The sequence below is a fragment of the Carya illinoinensis genome, chromosome 12 (genome assembly GCF_018687715.1).
Source record: "Carya illinoinensis cultivar Pawnee chromosome 12, C.illinoinensisPawnee_v1, whole genome shotgun sequence".
Taxonomy (NCBI): Eukaryota; Viridiplantae; Streptophyta; class Magnoliopsida; order Fagales; family Juglandaceae; genus Carya; species Carya illinoinensis.
Window position 1 is genome coordinate 5,904,301 of NC_056763.1, and position 19,500 is coordinate 5,923,800.

Sequence of the window (19,500 nt, forward strand, 5' to 3'; positions counted from 1 at the left end):
TTATTACTCTTATTGTTTTGTTTCCCATCGTTCTTAGTGTGGAATACAAGATTAGGCTTGCAACTAATAGGACTCTACCCTATGCCGTTTACACCATTTTCTCAAGTGAAATCATGCATCTCACCTGAACCGTCAAAACTCAGTTCTAGCATTGGACGAATTGACTCAAACAAACTTTTCTTATCCTTTATTCTTCGAATTGTATCCCACAGATGCCATACCATTGGTTTCAGTCAAGCCCAAGACGTGCCAAACTCCCCTTATCTTGCCTTGGTTAAGCTTGTAACCGGAGTTAAGGTCATGAATCAACTTACAAGTGATTAGTCATCTCTAAACCATGTTTCAAGATTAATTTGCTTCTTAATTCTTTCTCACCACTTTATATGGACACTAATACTTTTATTGCTGTTTCCTACCGATCTTAGAGAAGAATAGAATATTAGAATTGATTCAAAACATTTCAATACAAGGAAAGTCGTTCCAACGACAAAGTCAATGCCACTCGCCACCTAGCTGCACCTCTTTGAGCATTGCAACTAATCGGACTCTAGCCTATGCCATTTACACCATTTTCTCAAGGGAAATCTCATCAAATGCATCCCACCTTGACAGTCGAAACTCAGTTCTAGCATTGGATGAATTGCCTCAAAGAAACCCATCTTCTCTTTCATTATTCAAAATGTAGCCCACAGATGCCATACCATTGGTTTCCCTCAAGCCCAGGACGGGCCAAACTCCCCTTATCTTGCATTGGCTAAGCCTGTAACCGGAGTTAAGGTCATTAATCAACTTACAAGTGATTAGTCATCTCTAAACCATGTTTCAAGCTTAATTTGCTTCTTAATTCTTTGTCACCACTTTTATATGGGCGTTATTACTCTTATGGTTTGGTTTCCCATCATTCTTAGAGTGAAAGAGAAGATTAGACTTGATCCACCACATTTTAGTACCAGGAAAGTCATTCCAAGGCCATAGTCACCACCAATCGCCACCTAGGTGCACATCTTTCTGCATTGCAACTAATCGGACTTCGGCCTATGCCGTTTAGACCATTTTCTCAAGGAAAATCTCATCAAATACATCCCACCTTGACAGTCATAACTCAGTTCTAGCATTGGATCGATTCACTCTAAGAAACCCGTCTTTTCTTTCATTCTTCGAATTTTAGCCCACAGATGCCATACCATTGGTTTACCTCGTGCCAGAGATGTGCCATACGCCCCATATCTAGTCTCGGTTAAGCTTTTAACGTACTTAAGGGCATTAATCAACTTACAAGTGATTAATCATATTTAAACCATCTTTCGCACTTAATTTCATTTTTAATTTTTTCTCTCTCTTTTGAGATGGGCCTTATTACTCTTATTGTTTTGTTTCCCATTGTTCTTACTGTGGAATAGAAGATTAGGCTTGCAACTAATAGGACTCTACCCTGTGCCGTTTACACCATTTTCTCAAGTGAAATCATGCATCTCACCTGAACCGTCAAAACTCAGTTCTAGCATTGGACGAATTGACTCAAACAAACTTTTCTTATCCTTTATTCTTCGAATTGTATCCCACAGATGCCATACCATTGGTTTCAGTCAAGCCCAAGACCTGCCAAACTCCCCTTATCTTGCCTTGGTTAAGCTTGTAACCGGAGTTAAGGTCATTAATCAACTTACAAGTGATTAGTCATCTCTAAACCATGTTTCAAGCTTAATTTGCTTCTTAATTCTTTCTCACCACTTTATATGGGCATTAATACTTTTATTGTTGTTTGCTACCATTCTTAGAGAAGAATAGAATATTAGAATTGATTCACAACATTTCAATACAAGGAAAGTCGTTCCAACGACCAAGTCAATGCCACTTGCCACCTAGCTGCACCTCTTTGAGCATTGCAACTAATCAGACTCTAGCCTATGCCATTTACACCATTTTCTCAAGGGAAATCTCATCAAATGCATCCCACCTTGACAGTCGTAACTCAGATCTAGCATTGGATGAATTGACACTAAGAAACCCATCTTTTCTTTCATTCTTCGAATTGTAGCCCACATTTGCATACCATTGGTTTCCCTCAAGCCCAGGACGTGCCAAACTCCCCTTATCTTGAATTGGCTAAGCCTGTAACCGGAGTTAAGATCATTAATCAACTTACAAGTGATTAGTCATCTCTAAACCATGTTTCAAGCTTAATTTGCTTCTTAATTCTTTGTCACCACTTTTATATGGGCGTTATTACTCTTATCGTTTTGTTTCCCATCATTCTTAGAGTGAAAGAGAAGATTAGACTTGATCCACCACATTTTAGTACCAGGAAAGTCATTCCAAGGCCATAGTCACCACCAATCGCCACTTAGGTGCACATCTTTCTGCATTGCAACTAATCGGACTTCGGCCTATGCCGTTTAGACCATTTTCTCAACAAAAATCTCATCAAATACACCCCACCTTCACAGTCATAACTCAGTTTTAGCATTGGATAGATTGAGTCTAACAAACCCGTCTTTTCTTTCATTCTTCGAATTTTAGCCCACAGATGCCATACCATTGGTTTCCTTCATGCCCAAGATGTGCCATACGCCCCATATCTAGTCTCGGTTAAGCTTGTAAGGTACTTAAGGGCGTTAATCAACTTACAAGTGATTAATCATCTTTAAACCATCTTTCGCACTTAATTTCATTTTTAATTCTTTCTCTCACTTTTGAGATGGGCCTTATTACTCTTATTGTTTTGTTTCCCATCGTTCTTAGTGTGGAATAGAAGATTAGGCTTGCAACTAATAGGACTCTACCCTATGCCGTTTACACCATTTTCTCAAGTGAAATCATGCATCTCACCTGAACCGTCAAAACTCAGTTCTAGCATTGGACGAATTGACTCAAACAAACATTTCTTATCCTTTATTCTTCGAATTGTATCCCACAGATGCCATACCATTGGTTTTCCCCAAGCCCAAGACGTGCCAAACTCCCCTTATCCTGCCTTGGTTAAGCTTGTAACCGGAGTTAAGGTCATTAATCAACTTACAAGTGATTAGTCATCTCTAAACCATGTTTCAAGCTTAATTTGCTTCTTAATTCTTTCTCACCACTTTATATGGACATTAATACTTTTATTGTTGTTTCCTACCATTCTTAGAGAAGAATAGAATATTAGAATTGATTCACAACATTTCAATACAAGGAAAGTCGTTCCAACGACAAAGTCAATGCCAATCGCCACCTAGCTGCACCTCTTTGAGCATTGCAACTAATCGGACTCTAACCTATGCCATTTACACCATTTTCTCAAGGGAAATCTCATCAAATGCATCCCACCTTGACAGTCGTAACTCAGATCTAGCATTGGATGAATTGACTCTAAGAAACCCATCTTTTCTTTCATTCTTCGAATTGTAGCCGATAGATGCCATACCATTGGTTTCCCTCAAGCCCAGGACGGGCCAAACTCCCCTTATCTTGCATTGGCTAAGCCTGGAACCGGAGTTAAGGTCATTAATCAACTTACAAGTGATTAGTCATCTCTAAACCATGTTTCAAGCTTAATTTGCTTCTTAATTCTTTGTCAACACTTTTATATGGGCGTTATTACTCTTATGGTTTTGTTTCCCATCATTCTTAGAGTGAAAGAGAAGATTAGACTTGATCCACCACATTTTAGTACCAGGAAAGTCATTCCAAGGCCATAGTCACCACCAATCGCCACCTAGGTGCACATCTTTCTGCATTGCAACTAATCAGACTTCGGCCTATGCCGTTTAGACCATTTTCTCAACGAAAATCTCATCAAATACACCCCACCTTCACAGTCATAACTCAGTTTTAGCATTGGATGGATTGAGTCTAACAAACCCGTCTTTTCTTTCATTCTTCGAATTTTAGCCCACAGATGCCATACCATTGGTTTCCCTCGTGCCCAAGATTTGCCATACGCCCCATATCTAGTCTCGGTTAAGCTTGTAATGTACTTAAGGGCATTAATCAACTTACAAGTGATTAATCATCTTTAAACCATCTTTCGCACTTAATTTCATTTTTAATTCTTTCTCTCTCCTTTCAGATGGGCCTCATTACTTTTATTGTTTTGTTTCCCATCGTTCTTAGTGTGGAATAGAAGATTAGGCTTGCAACTAATAGGACTCTACCCCATGCCCTTTACACCATTTTGTCAAGTGAAATCATGCATCTCACCAGAACCGTCAAAGCTCAGTTCTAGCATTGGACGAATTGACTCAAACAAAGTTTTCTTATCCTTTATTCTTCGAATTGTATCCCACAGATGCCATACCATTGGTTTCCCTCAAGCCCAAGGCGTGCCAAACGCCCTTATTATGCTTCTTAATTCTTTCTCACCACTTTATATGGACATTAATACTTTTATTGTTGTTTCCATCCATTCTTTGAGAAGAATAGAAGAGCCGAATTGATTCACAACATTTCAATACAAGGAAAGTCTTTCCAACGACTAAGTCAATGCCAATCGCCACCTAGCTGCACCTCTTTGAGCATTGCAGCTAATCGGACTCTAGCCTATGGCATTTACACCATTTTCTCAGGGGAAATCTCATCAAATGCATCCCACCTTGACAGTCGTAACTCAGTTCTAGCATTGGACGAATTGACTCTAAGAAACCCCTCTTTTCTTCCATTCTTCGAATTGTAGCCCACAGATGCCATACCATTGGTTTCCCTCAAGCCCAGGACGTGCCAAACTCCCCTTATCTTGCATTGGCTAAGCCGGTAACTGCATTTAAGGTCATTAATCAACTTACAAGAGATTGGTCATCTCTAAACCATGTTTCAAGCCTAATTTGCTTCTTAATTCTTTGTCACCACTTTTATATCGGCGTTATTACTCTTATTGTTTTCATTCCCATCATTCTTTGAGTGAAATAGAAGATTAGACTTGATCCACCACATTTTAATACCAGGGAAGTCATTCCAACGCCATAGTCACCTCCGATCGCCACCTAGGTGCAAATCGTTCTGCATTGCAACTAATCAGACTTCGGCCTATGCCGTTTAGACCACTTTCTCAAGGAAAATCTCATCAAGTACATCCCACCTTGACAGTCATAACTCAGTTTTAGCATTGGATGGATTGACTCTAAGAAACCCGTCTTTTCTTTCATTCTTCGAATTTTAGCCCACAGATGCCATACCATTGGTTTCCCTCGTGCCCAAGATGTGTTGTACGTCCCTTAGCTAGTCTTGGTTAAGCTTGTAACGTACTTCAGGGCATTAATCAACTTACGAGTGATTAATCATCTTTAAACCATCTTTCGCCTTTAATTTCATTTTTAATTCTTTCTCTCTCTTTTGATATGGGCCTTATTACTCTTATTGTTTTGTTTCCCATCGTTCTTAGTGTGGAATGGAAGATTAGACTTGCAACTAATAGGACTCTACCCTATGCCGTTTACACCATTTTCTCAAGTGAAATCATGCATCTCACCTGAACTGTCAAAACTCAGTTCTAGCATTGGACGAATTGACTCAAACAAACTTTTCTTATCCTTCAGTCTTTGAATTGTATCCCACAGATGCCATACCATTGGTTTCCCTGAAGCCCAAGACGTTCCAAACTCCCCTTATCTTGCCTTGGTTAAGCTTGTAACCGGAATTAAGGTCATTAATCAACTTACAAGTGATTAGTCATCTCTAAACCATGTTTCAAGCTTAATTTGCTTCTTAATTCTTTCTCACCACTTTATATGGACATTAATACTTTTATTGTTGTTTCCTACCACTCTTAGAGAAGAATAGAAGACTCGAATTGATTCACAACATTTCAATACAAGGGAAGTCGTTCCAACGACAAATTCAATGCCAATCGCCACCTAGCTGCACCTCTTTGAGCATTGCAACTAATCAGACTCTAGCCTATGCCATTTACACCATTTTCTCAAGGGAAATCTCATCAAATGCATCCCACCTTGACAGTCGTAACTCAGTTCTAGCATTGGACGAATTGACTCTAAGAAACCCATCTTTTCTTTCATTCTTCAAATTGTATCCCACAGATGCCATACCATTGGTTTCCCTCAAGCCCAGGACGGGCCAAACTCCCCTTATCTTGCATTGGCTAAGCCTGTAATGGGAGTTAAGGTCATTAATCAACTTACAAGTGATTGGTCATCTCGAAACCATGTTCCAAGCTTAATTTGCTTCTTAATTCTTTGTCACAACTTTTATATCGGCGTTATTACTCTTATTGTTTTGTTTCCCATCATTCTTAGAGTGAAATAGAATATTAGACTTGATCCACCACATTTTAATACAAGGAAAGTCATTCCAACGCCACAGTCACCACCGATCGCCACCATGGCGCACATCTTTCCGCATTGCAACTAATCGGACTTCGGCCTATGCCGTTTATACCATTTTCTCAAGGAAAATCTTATCAAATACATCCCACCTTGAGAGTCATAACTCAGTTCTAGCATTGGATGGATTGACTCTAAGAAACCCGACTTTTCTTTCATTCTTCAAATTTTAACCGACAGATGCCATACCATTGGTTTCCCTCGTGCCCAAGATGTGCCACACGCCCCATATCTAGTGTCGGTTAAGCTTGTAACGTACTTAAGGGCATTAATCAAGCTACAAGTGATTAATCATCTTTAAACCATCTTTCGCACTTAATTTCATTTTTAATTCTTTATCTCTCTTTTTAGATGGGCTTTATTACTCTTATTGTTTTGTTTCCCATCGTTCTTAGTGTGGAATAGAAGATTAGGCTTGCAACTAATAGGACTCTACCCTATGCCGTTTACACCATTTTCTCAAGTGAAATCATGCATCTCGCCTGAACCGTCAAAACTCAGTTCTAGCACTGGACGAATTGACTCAAACAAACTTTTCTTATCCTTCATTCTTCGAATTCTATCCAACAGATGCCATACCATTGGTTTCCCTCAAGCCCAAGACGTGCCAAACTCCCCTTATCTTGCCTTGGTTAAGCTTGTAACCGGAGTTAAGGTCATTAATCAACTTACAAGTGATTAGTCATCTCTAAACCATGTTTCAAGCTTCATTTGCTTCTTAATTCTTTCTCACCACTTTTATATGGACATTAATACTTTTATTGTTGTTTCCCACCATTCTTAGAGAAGAATAGAAGATTAGAATTGATTCACAACATTTCAATACAAGGAAAGTCGTTCCAACGACAAAGTCAATGCCAATCGCCACCTAGCTGCACCTCTGTGAGCATTGCAACTAATCGGACTCTAGCCTATTCCATTTACACCATTTTCTCAAGGGAAATCTCATAAAATACATCCCACCTTGACAGTCGTAACTCAGTTCTAGCATTGGACGAATTGACTCTAAGAAACCCATCTTTTCTTTCATTCCTCGAATTGTAGCCCACTGATGCCATACCATTGGTTTCCCTGAAGCCCAGGACGTGCCAAACTCCCCTTATCTTGCATTGGCTAAGCTTGTAACCGGAGTTAAGGTTATTAATCAACTTACAAGTGATTAGTCATCTCTAAACCTTGTTTCAAGCTTAATTTGCTTCTTAAATCTTTGTCACCACTTTTATATGGGCGTTATTACTCTTATTGTTTTGTTTCCCATCATTCTTAGTGTGGAATAGAAGATTAGACTTGATCCACCACATTTTAATACAAGGAAAGTCATTCCAACGCCATAGTCACCACCGATCGGAGAAGAAAACATCAACGATGAATTGAGAATGATAAAACAAAAGAGTTTTAGCAATTGAAAATCAAATACATGAATTAACAATAAATTAGAAATACCATCTAATGTGCAAGTTCATCCCTAACCCTACTTGAGAATTTAGTTACCCATAAATATAATGGACAACAAAAATCTCCAGAGAAAGCTGAAGCGAACGGTGGCCATGGAAGTGATTTTCTCCTCTCTTCAGATCTGCCTCTTGTGCCTCTTCCTCCCCTCCATTTCGTGCTAATGATATGCTTATATAGGGTAAGAAAGAAACCCTAATGTCCTCTTGATTTCCGCATAAAAAAATTGCCTAAATTTTAGGACTTATCTTGGCAGCCATGTACAGCCTTCAGGATTTCGAATTTGGAAATCCTTATGAGAGACAAAGTTATATCCCTTTAAGATAGCTTTCCAATGCATCAAGAATCGCATCAATCCGATATATGAGTAAAAAGATACAGTCAAAAGACTAAAGTATGTCCAGACTGTCTCCTAGCGAATTTCGGACTTGGACTTCTTGTGGTTTCATTTTGTGATTTTTTTCTTTTTCTTTTCTTCCAAATTGCTCTCAAACCCCATGAATGTCCTCCTTTGAATTTTTCTGGGCTTGACTTGCTCTTTTATAAACTCTGAAATTAGACATAAAAAAACTACTTAGGAGTCCCCCAACGTAAATAGAAATTCAATTTAAGAATACACATTAATTCCTATGATTTCTATTCACATTTTAGTATTTTAGTCCAATAATAGGGTATATAGAGTGCACTTTCGCACACTCATCACACCCCCCAACTTACTCCTTGCTAGTCCCTAGCAATTTTCATGTCGAAACAACGAAAGAGACCAAAGAAAATCACACATAAAGGCCATCAAGTCACACTTTCCAGATTCACATATCAAAACAATCTAAGGAATCTAATAACCCCTCAAGATCAATCCACCTATAGCAATCCACAGAGTGTGTGTGTTTTCTCCAAGCCATAACCATCGTACCACTAACCTTGACACATGCAACATCAAGAACATCTTAAGCAAAAGGTTCAACTCCATAACTCATGGGTATAATCGTGTTTCGTATAAGGGCTCTCTCTATGGAGTTGACAATGGGTGTATATACACTCTCATGGAAAATTAGGCAATTATGTACAAGCAACAAGCAAACATTAATCTTATGATGGGAACACTAACAAATGAGACTTCCATCAATCTTTTCAACAGCTTATTTAGGATCAGAATGGTCAACACAAAAGGTTGTAATGTGGCTTGGTTTTGGGGTTATATGAAAAAAAAGGATGAAAGGGATTCAAAAACTTCCAAGTACATACAAATGGAATTTTATTAAATATCTCAATAGACCACACTTCTCACTTAATATACTCTCCAACTTTTCAGATCATCAAATAATAATGCTTTTCCTTCTTCTTCCTTTTTTTTTTTCAACAATTTGATGGACAAACACATGCCACTTTTGTATTTTTTCCATCTATACCAACCTCTTCTTTTTTTTTTTTTTTTTTGGAGCTCACTCAATTGAACACTTTGCAACTTGTACTCTTCTCTTTTTTTCCGTCGTCTTCTTCTTCTCTTTTTTTTTTAATTGAAAATGATAAAATTAAAGAAAGAAAATACAAATTCCACACCTAGTATACACTTGGAAGTAAAAAGGGTAAGAAAATCTGTGTATAGGTTATACTCCAATGTGGAGAGGCATGGATGATATGGGCATATAAAAAGAAAAAGCTACAAGTGTTTTATTGGCTCAAAGTTGGCTACTAGGGGTCTATGATGGAAATGATAGCTTGAAAGGCTCAAATGTTAATCCTAAGTTGACCTTCGTCATATCCCAAGTATATCCACCATTGTACTGCAAACCATGTAATGATATTCTCAAAAGAAGTGCCCAATTCAACAGATCAATGAACGCTTATCACAATTTACTGCATTTGTATGCTCTCAATCCTCTCCAAACTCACATGAAAACTTAAGCAAAAGAGTTCTCTAGCTACATGTGTCAAACCACCATCTTACCACAAAACTTGGATAAGTGCATTAAGGATTCTGTGAATGTTTCAGCAAAAAATGATCTGGTGGGTTTGGTGAATTCACGAAGATGGCTATGAATGAGAATGAGTACACATGTGAAAATGATGCACATGTGATGCAAATTAAAAAAAATTGACACATGAAAATATGCCACAGAGTTCCAACAAGCATTTTAAAAACTGAATTTGCACCACCACCCCCCAACTTAAATGAAACATTGTCCTCAATGTTTAAGAATCAAAATTGAATGGGGAGTAACTGAAAATGGTAGAATACACCTGATGAGTGATGTGGGTAGCTCCCTAAACACCAAAGATGGTAATCTGAAATGACGAAATGAAACTATCCTGCAATAAAAAACAAAGAAAACAACAGCAAACAAAAAGGAAAAGAAAGAAAATAAGAAAAAACAAAAACAAAACAAAGCAAAACAAAATAAATAAAGAAACACATACCTTGGTGGTGTGGTCAAGGTTGATAGACTGGATCCACAAGTGGAATGTCTTCCACTTCCGGAACTTGCCTATCAATTAATATTTTAAGGCGTTGACCATTTACTTTAAAGATCCGACCATCCTTAGGATCTTCTATTTCTACCACCCCATTTACAAAAATATTTTTCACTAGAAATGGGTCAGTCCACCTAAACCGAAGTTTTCCTTTGTGCTTGTGAGATCCAAAATCATATAAGCATATTCGGTCATTAGGTTTAAACCTCTTCCTAAGAATATTTTTATCATGAAACGCTTTCATTTTAACCTTATAGACTTTAGACTTAGGCAAAGATTTCAATTTAACTCTTGGTGCTTTCATACTTACAGGAATCTGTTTTCCACATTTCTTAGGCAACTCCTCAAATTTCTGTTGCCAAACCTGTGTGCCATAATCCTGGGTTTCATAAAAAACAGCACAAATATCAATAACATCAAATGAATCACTAACAGATGTATTAAACTCAGAATTCACAAGGGAATATTCAAGGGGATCAAAATCATGAGTTGTGTGAACTCCCTTGTCTATGAGTGCATCAATCATATACGTTTGGTGGCACTCGTCATCTGTTGGCTGCTTCTCAATATGGAAAATGTTGACCTCCATGGTCATGTTTCCAAAAGATAACTTCATCAACCCATTCCTGCAATTTATAAGTGCATTAGCCGTAGCAAGGAAAGGTCTACCTAATATGAGAGGAACTTTAGAGTTAGACTCAACAACTGATTGAGTGTCCAAAATTAAGAAATCAACAGGATAATAAAACTTGTCAATTTGGATCAAAACATCCTCAACTATCCCTCTCGGTTTCTTAACTGAACGATCAGCCAACTGAAGCACGACAGAAGTAGGCTTAATTTGACCCAAACCAAGCTACAAATAAATGGAATAAGGCATCAAATTAACACTAGCTCCTAGATCTAGCAAGGCTTGCCCAAACTCATGATTTCCAATATTACATGCAATGGTTGGACAACCGGATCCTTGTACTTAGGAGGAATTCGCTGCTCAATTAGAGCACTAACTTGCTCTGTCAGAAATGCTATCTTCTTAACATGGTGCTTCCTCTTAACTGTACACAAATCTTTAAGAACTTTTGCATAAGTGGGAACTTGTTTAATAACATGCTGATTGAGCTGAAATATTGTATATTTTAGCTATTTAAAACCAATGTATTTTAAATTCATCCTGACATTATTATTGGTTTTAAATGGAAAAATGGTTAAAATGAATAAATCAAAATTGTGATTTTAATTGATTAAAAGCATGAATTTCTGCTTGAATTCTACCAACTATTGATTACTGTGCATTCTAGTCCATAATTTTTCTTGCTTTCCATTATCATTTGCATTTGTACCATTGTTTTTCTTGTTCTTCATGTTCATAAAGTTTCTTGAGCTATCTTTCCATCTTTTGGGTTCAATTCATGAACCTCAAAAGATAGAAGCACTTCTTGCCATCTTTGAATGGAAGTTGCTCAAGCTAATTTTTCATTTGTGTTATTTTGTTGTTAAGTGTTTTCTTTTTTTTAATCTCCATCTCCATTTTTCATGCATACCATGGTTAATTATGTTCATGCCTTGTTCATACTTTGTCTTAAGCTTTCCCACCATTTAAACAATCCCAACTCCATCTAACCTCATACACGGCTACACCAATCACCCCACAAATCCACCAACTCATTTCCAACCCACCTAAATTATACATTAATTGGGAGGCTGCTTGTCTGGCTTAACTTACATCGGTTGGTGCAGCTAAATTAGTGTGAGGAACATGTGATGGATTGGTGCAATCAAAGGCTGCTGCTGTCCACCGAAATGAAGGAAGAAGTTGGTGCAATCAAAGGCTGCTGCTGTCCACCGAAATGAGAAGAAAATATAGAGAAACATGTGCTGAAATTAAAGTGCATGATGTGCTGATTTTTCTGGGGTTGAAAGCTGGAATAATTTAATTGGTTGGGATTTGTTTTGGTTGATTGTAAAGGGAAGTAGTCGGCTATTTGTGAAATCATTGAGGAGAGTCGGCTGCTTATGATATGAAAAGTCAGTGCATGATTAAGTAGGGGATAGAGAGGAGTTGAGGTCGGTTGAAGAGAGGGAGAGAGAGATGTGTAGGGAGTGAGAATTGAGTAAAAGGTGCAGGCGAGATTGAGTGAAAGAATTTTCTGTCGATGGGTGTTTGTATTTTGCTGAAATATAAAGTCGGTGAGAGGCATTCTTCAAGTCAAAGGGCAATTTCCAGAAATAGAGAGAGACGTGTGAATGAAGTATTGTGTGCTGAAATTGAAAACAAAAAGATTGAAGAAGTCGGCTGGGAGGCAATGAAGAAACCGTGTATGAATTTGCAAGAAGTTAGGCATGAAGCTAGTCAACAAGTTAGGCAGGAAGTTAGTCAACAAGTTAGGCAAGAAGTTAGGCATGAAGACTTGGTTGTTTGGTTTGAATTAATAAACCAATTGAATAAAATAAGAGAGGAGGAATGCAATGCAAGACACGGCAATTAAAGAGGAATGCAAGTGGCCGAAATTGAGGTGTGAATGCAAGAATGAAGTGTGAAACCAATTGAGGTGTGAATGCAAATTGAGTGTGAATGCAAGATTGAAGTGTGAAACCAATTGAATGAGAGATGAACTAGCCAAGATGTTCAGCTATAAAATGGGTGCAGTCCGAAACAAAGAGAGCAACTAGGACAACTCAAACTTAGACAAACACAACTCAACACACACAATTTTCTGCTATGTACTTGAAAGAATTAGCTCCTTTTTGTTTTAAGAAATTTTGTTTCTCCTTTTAGTTTCAAAGCTTTGTTGTTTTAGCATTTTTATTAAGTGTATTAAGATTTGTTCTAGACTTTTATTTCATTAAGAGTAATACCTTAATATTAAGTGTGCTAGTTTGTTTCATTACTAGTTTATTTCATGTAACAAAAAAAAATTGTTTTAGAAGTTTTAATCAAGTGTGCTATTTTGTTTCATAAAGAATTGTTTTAGAAGTTCTAATTAATTGTGTTACCTTAATTTATTGCAAGAAAGGTTTGGTTTTAAGCTTTTGTTTTTGTTTTTTTGATTTTTCTGAACATCATACGTGGAGAGCAGAGGAATTGTTATAGAGTTTTTATTAAAGGTTTAGAGATTAATTTTCAAGAGTGATACGTGAGAAATTGTTCCTTTTTGTTTCGAATTTCAATTGAATAGTGAAAGGAAGTTTTCGTTTAGACTTTTCGTTCCCTATTTTATTTAACTTCAGTTTAAAGTTTATAGAATACTTTTGAGTTTCTGTTTACTTATTTCGTGTTATTTATTTTTCTTACTTCTTTAAGTTTTCATTTAATAGTGATTACAACTGTTATGTGTTATTTTGAGAATTTGTGATTTAATTACAAAGATGAATTCTAGAATCTTGGTTTTGGGCATTTTAAATTTTCCGTTCATGTTTTGTCAATTACTTTCTAATTTAGTTTAATGCTTAATTTAGTTTTATTAATTTCTAAGTTTAATTTATTAGTCCTTTACATTCCAATCCAACAAACAAAAACAAAATCAAAAGACATGAATCTAGTCCATGACTAGTACCCTTTTCCATCCATTGCATATACCATCATTTTATTTTCTCTTTGTGAAGTTTTTCACATTTTTTCAATGAGTTTAATTTTAAGCAACTTTCCCTGAGGAGACGATCTAGGAATTTATTCCTAATTATTACACGACATCCTCCTGCACTTGGGATAGCATTAGTGCTACTCATTTTTGAGTGAGTCACATGCAAAAGAGGAAGGTTAATCTTTACCTGCCTGAGGTTCTCCAAGATTTCATTACTAGGATCCAAAGTTCGCATACCAGATTTTAAAGCTTGAGGAAATGGTACCTTAACTGGACTCTTGATTACCTCGGCATCCTTGGGGAACTCGGTGCTCTCATTGCTTTGTTCCTCTTCAACATCCTCTTGCTTATCAGTTGTTAGGATGTGTAAGGACTTACCACTTCTTGTCATAATGGCATGAACTTCTTTTAAATTTTTTTGTGCCATATGCTGACCTTGGGGTGCGGATTGAGCTTGAGAAGGAAACTTGCCACGCTCATTCACACTCAAGGAGCTCATTATCTTGGATATATGACTCTTTCTCTCTTTGTTTTCTTCAACAACCTGCAGAATCAAAGATTCAAACTTTTGATTAGTTTTACTCTGTGCCTCAATAAAAGCATGCAAAGTGTCTTCTAAAGGACTCCTAGAAGATGAAGGTGCATGATATGGTGCAGGATATGATCTAGGGGGTTGTGCAGGCGGCTGGTTTTCAGATTTCCAACTAAAATTGGGGTGATTACGCCACTCAGGATTGTAGGTATTAGAGAAATGTGTAAAAGGCTTCTTGTACATACCTAAGGCATTACATTGTTCCTCATACATCCCTCTCATCTCAGCAAATGTGGGACACTCTTGGGCAAGGTGATCTACCCCGCTACACACAAAACATGGTCCAAAAGACTCTGCATGATTAGCCACGTGTGTTGGCTTTAAGTCTTTATTCTTCAACACTTCTAGCTCCCTAATGAGCATCTCAATCTTAGCCTGTAGGTTATCTTCTTCCCTAAGATGGTAAATTCCACCACCATTTAGGTTTCCTGCAGGTCGTGACCTATTTGTGCTCTCAGTAGCACTAGGTCCAGTCCAAGTGTGAGCTTTTTCAGCAAGCTCATTGAGGTATTCTATGGCTTCATCAGGATCTTTTTGTAAGAACTCACCATTACACATTATCTCCACAAATTGACGCTCTCTAGGTGTAAGTCCCTCATAAAAATAGCTCACTAAGCGCCAATTCTCATACCCATGGTGAGGACACATACTCAATAGCTCCTTAAATCTCTCCCAAGACTGATACAAAGTCTCACTGTCCTTTTGTACAAAGGTGGAGATTTGTCTTTTTAAAGCATTGGTCTTATGTTGGGGAAAGTATTTATTAAAAAAGACCTGAGTCATCTCATTCCATGACCCAATAGATCGTGGTCTCAAAGAGTATAGCCAACTCTTAGCTCTTATCCTTCATTCTTCGAATTGTATCCCACAGATGCCATATCATTGATTTCCCTTAAGCCCAAGACGTGCCAAACTCCCCATATCTTGCATTGGCTAACCCTGTAACCGGAGTTAAGGTCATTAATCAACTTACAAGTGATTAGTCATCTCTAAACCATGTTTCAAGCTTAATTTGCTTCGTAATTCTTTGTCACCACTTTTATATGGGCGTTATTACTCTTATTGTTTTGTTTCCCATCATTCTTAGAGTGAAATAGAAGATTAGACTTGATCCACCGCATTTTAATACAAGGAAAGTCATTCCAACGCCATAGTCACCACCGATCGCCACCTAGGTGCACATCTTTCTGCATTGCAACTAATCAGGCTTTGGCATACGCCGTTTAGACCACTTTCTCAAGGAAAATCTCATCAAATACATCCCACCTTGACAGTCATAACTTAGTTTCAGCATTGGATGGATTGACTCTAAGAAACCCATCTTTTCTTTAATTCTTCGAATTTTAGCCCACAGATGCCATACCATTGGTTTCCCTCGTGCTCAAGATGTGTCATACGCCCCTTATCTAGTCTCGGTTAAGCTTGTAACGTACTTAAGGGCATTAATCAACTTACGAGTGATTAATCATCTTTAAACCATCTTTCGCACTTAATTTCATTTTTAATTCTTTCTCTCTCTTTTCACATGGGCCTTATTACTCTTATTGTTTCGTTTTCCATCGTTCTTAGTGTGGAATGGAAGATTAGACTTGCAACTAATAGGACTCTACCCTACGCAGTTTACACCATTTTCTCAAGTGAAATCATGCATCTCTCCTGAACCGTCAAAACTCAGTTCTAGCATTGGACAAATTGACTCAAACAAACATTTCTTATCCTTCACTCTTCGAATTGTTTCCCATAGATGCCATACCATTGGTTTCCCTCAAGCCCAAGACGTGCCAAACTCCCCTTATGTTGCCATGGTTAAGCTCGTAACAGGAGTTAAGGTCATCAATCAACTTACAAGTGATTAGTCATCTCTAAACCATATTTCAAGCCTAATTTGGTTCTTAATTCTTTCTCACCACTTTTATGTGGACATTAATACTTTTATTGTTGTTTCCCACCATTCTTAGAGAAGAATAGAACATTAGAATTGATTCACAACATTTCAATACAAGGAAAGTCGTTCAAACGACAAAGTCAACGCCAATCGCCACCTAGCTGCACCTTTTTGAGCATTGCAACTAATCGGACACTAGCCTATGCCATTTACACCATTTTCTCAAGGGAAATCTCATCAAGTACATCCCACCTAGACAGTCGTAACTTAGTTCTAGCATTGGACGAATTGACTCTAAGAAACCCATCTTTTCTTTCTTTCTTCGAATTGTAGTCCACAGATGCCATACCATTGGTTTCCCTCAAGCCCAGGACGTGCCAAACTCCCCTTATCTTGCATTGGCTAAGCCTGTAACCGGAGATAAGGTCATTAATCAATTTACAAGTGATTAGTCATCTCTAAACCATGTTTTGAGCTTAATTTGCTTCTTAATTCTTTGTCACCACTTTTATATGGGCGTTATTACTCTTATTGTTTCGTTTCCCATCATTCTTAGAGTGAAATAGAAGATTAGACTTGATCCACCACATTTTAATACAAGGAAAGTCATTCCAAAGCCATAGGAACCACCAATCGCCACCTAGGTGCACATCTTTCTGCATTGCAACTAATCGGACTTCGGCCTATACCGTTTGGACCATTTTCTCAAGGAAAATCTCATCAAATAAATCCCACCTTGACAGTGATAACTCAGTTCTAGCATTGGATGGATTGACTCTAAGAAAGCCATCTTTTCTTTCATTCTTCGAATTGTAGCCCACAGATGCCATACCATTGGTTTCCCTCAAGCCCAGGACGTACCAAACTCCCCTTATCTTGCATTGGCTAAGCCTGTAACCGGAGTTAAGGTCATTAATCAACTTACAAGTGATTAGTCATCTCTAAACCGTGTTTCAAGCTTAATTTGCTTCGTAATTCTTTGTCACCACTTTTATATGGGCGTTATTACTCTTATTGTTTGGTTTCCCATCATTCTTAGAGTGAAATAGAAGATTAGACTTGATCCACCACATTTTAATACAAGGAAAGTCATTTCAACGCCATAGTCACCACCGATCGCCACCTAGGTGCACATCTTTCTGCATTGCAACTAATCGGACTTCGGCGTACGCCGTTTAGACCACTTTCTCAAGGAAAATCTCATCAAATACATCCCACCTTGACAGTCATAACTCAGTTTTAGCATTGGATGGATTGACTCTAAGAAACCGGTCTTTTCTTTCATTCTTCGAGTTTTAGCCCACAGATGCCATACCATTGGTTTCCCTCGTGCTCAAGATGTGTCATACGCCCCTTATCTAGTCTCGGTTAACCTTGTAACGTACTTAAGGGCATTAATCAACTTACGAGTGATTAATCATCTTTAAACCATCTTTCACACTTAATTTCATTTTTAATTCTTTCTCTCTCTTTTGATATGGACCTTATTACTCTTATTGTTTTGTTTCCCATCGTTCTTAGCGTGGAATGGAAGATTAGAGTTGCAACTAATAGGACTCTACCCTATGCCATTTACACCATTTTCTCAAGTCAAATCATGCATCTCACCTGAACCGTCAAAACTCAGTTCTAGCATTGGTCGAATTGACTCAAACAAACTTATCTTATCCTTCACTCTTCGAATTGTTTCCCACAGATGCCATACCATTGGTTTCCATCAAGCCCAAGAGGTGCCAAACTCCCCTTATCTTGCCATGGTTAAGCTTGTAACTGGAGTTAAGGTCATTAATCAACTTACAAGTGATTAGTCATCTCTAAACCATGTTTCAAGCTTAATTTGCTTCTTAATTCTTTCTCACCACTTTTATATGGACATTAATACTATTATTGTTGTTTCCCACCATTCTTAGAGAAGAATAGAGGATTAGAATTGATTCACAACATTTCAATACAAGGGAAGTCGTTCCAACGAGAAAGTCAACGCCAATCACCACCTAACTGCACCTTTTTGAGCATCGCAACTAATCGGACACTAGCCTGTGGCATTTACACCATTTTCTCAAGGGAAATCTCATCAAGTATATCCACCTTGACAGTCATAACTTAGTTCTAGCATTGGACGAATTGACTCTAAGAAACCCATCTTTTCCCTCATTCTTCAAATTGTCACCCACAGATGCCATACCATTGGTGTCCCTCAAGCCCAGGACGTGCGAAACTCCCCTTATCTTGCATTGGCTAAGCCTCTAACCAGAGTTAAGGTCATTAATCAACTTACAAGTGATTAGTCATCTCTAAACCATGTTTCAAGCTTAATTTGCTTCTTAATGCTTTCTAACCACTTTTATATGGGCGTTATTACTCATATTGTTTTGTTTCCCATCATTCTTAGAGTGAAATAGAAGATTAGACTTGATCCACCACATTTTAATACAAGGAAAGTCATTTCGACGCCATAGTCACCACCAATCGCCACCCAGGTGCACATCTTTCTGCATTGCAACTATTCGGACTTCGGCCTATGCCGTTTAGACCATTTTCTCAAGGAAAATCTCATCAAATACATCCCACCTTGATAGTCATAACTCAGTTCGAGAATTGGATGGATTGACTCCAAGAAATCCGTCTTTTCTTTCATTCTTCGAATTTTAGCCCACAGATGCCATACCATTGGTTTCCCTCGTGCCCAAGATGTGCCATACGCCCCTTATCTGGTCTCGGTTAAGCTTGTAACGTACTTAAGGGTAATAATCAACTTACAAGTGATTAGTCATCTTTAAACCATCTTTCCCACTTAGTTTCATTTTTAATTCTTTCTCTCTCTTTTGATATGGGCCTTATTACTCTTATTGTTTTGTTTCCCATCGTTCTTAGTGTGGAATGGAAGATTGGACTAGCAACTAATAGGACTCTACCCTATGCCGTTTACACCATCTTCTCAAGTGAAATCATGCATCTCACCTGAACCATCAATACTCTATTCTAGCATTGGACGAATTGACTCAAACAAACTTTTCTTATCTTTCACTCTTCGAATTGTATCCCACAGATGCCATGCCATTGGTTTCCCTCAAGCCCAAGACGTGCCAAACTCCCCTTATCTTGCTTTGGTTAAGCTTGTAACCGGAGTTAAGGTCATTAATCAACTTACAAGTGATTAGTCATCTCTAAACCATGTTTCAAGCTTTATTTGCTTCTTAA

The 19,500-nt window shown here is 37.9% G+C and overlaps 1 non-coding gene across 1 annotated transcript; it reads left to right on the top strand.

Moving 5' to 3' along the window:
• Positions 1 to 15,042: 15,042 nt before the first annotated feature.
• Positions 15,043 to 15,150, top strand: LOC122290591. The gene has a single exon (XR_006236454.1). It is a non-coding gene; the product is annotated as a small nucleolar RNA R71 (small nucleolar RNA).
• Positions 15,151 to 19,500: the final 4,350 nt, after the last annotated feature.